Genomic DNA, 1,010 nt, shown 5'->3' on the forward strand with positions numbered 1-1,010 from the left:
TGACTGCGTCTTTTAATCTCCGTGACGTACAAGATGTATTTCAATGCACGAGAACGCGTTTCCTGAAGGAGTGAAAAACCAGAGCGAAAACAGTTTCCGACAAAGTTTTGCACTGAATATGCAAATTTAGATGATCAAGTGGATATCATGTTAGCAGAATGGAACACTGCTTTTAGTATTAAAATCAATACAAGAACTGTAATCTTACACCGTGTGTGAGAACTACACAAAAAAATCAAGTGATATGGACTAATTATGAAAGAGACTGTATTAACTTGAATGAAATTGGATGCCATATTATCTTTGGGAACATGTCTCTTTACCAGTACACAAGATCTGATGTAACTATCTCTTGTGCTATTAAACTGCAATGAGTGCCAACTTAGAAACCTGTCTTGGATGTTAAAGAAAATGGGAATGGGTGAGAGCAGGAAAACTCTGGGATACATTAGGTCTTTGCATGAAGAATTAACATAGACAAAACAGCAATGGAGCATTTAAATAAATAACTAAGTGTATAAAGAAATGTCATTTCAGGCTTTGCAGATTGTTTTTATGCACCTGTGAAGGAAGGAATCTCATTTGTTTGAGCAGTGAACAACACGACCGGTCAACATCAGATATTCAGGTTAGGCCTGTATCGGTCTTACTCTCATGTTTTGTCTCCCTCAGATTTAACCTTGTGGGCCTTCTGCAGGGTATTTTTGATTTCAAATCATGTCTGATTAGTTAGTTATACCTTACAAACATTGAAAGGGTCAGTTAAAGGTTGGGCTAAAAGGATTTAACAGTAAGCCTGCTGGTTAAGGAGCCCGTCCCAAATAGCTCTTAACTTTGCAAGTGGAACATCAGATATGACAGGGAGGGCAAGCAATAGACGAGACATCATTTCACATGCTCCCTGGATCTTGATCTGAGAACCATGTTGTCACAATTACTGAAGCAATGCATTGCTGCAATGCATTTCCTCTGATTCTAAGTGTGGCAAATTGATAAACCATACAAAATGA

The sequence above is a fragment of the Myripristis murdjan genome, chromosome 11 (genome assembly GCF_902150065.1).
Source record: "Myripristis murdjan chromosome 11, fMyrMur1.1, whole genome shotgun sequence".
Taxonomy (NCBI): Eukaryota; Metazoa; Chordata; class Actinopteri; order Holocentriformes; family Holocentridae; genus Myripristis; species Myripristis murdjan.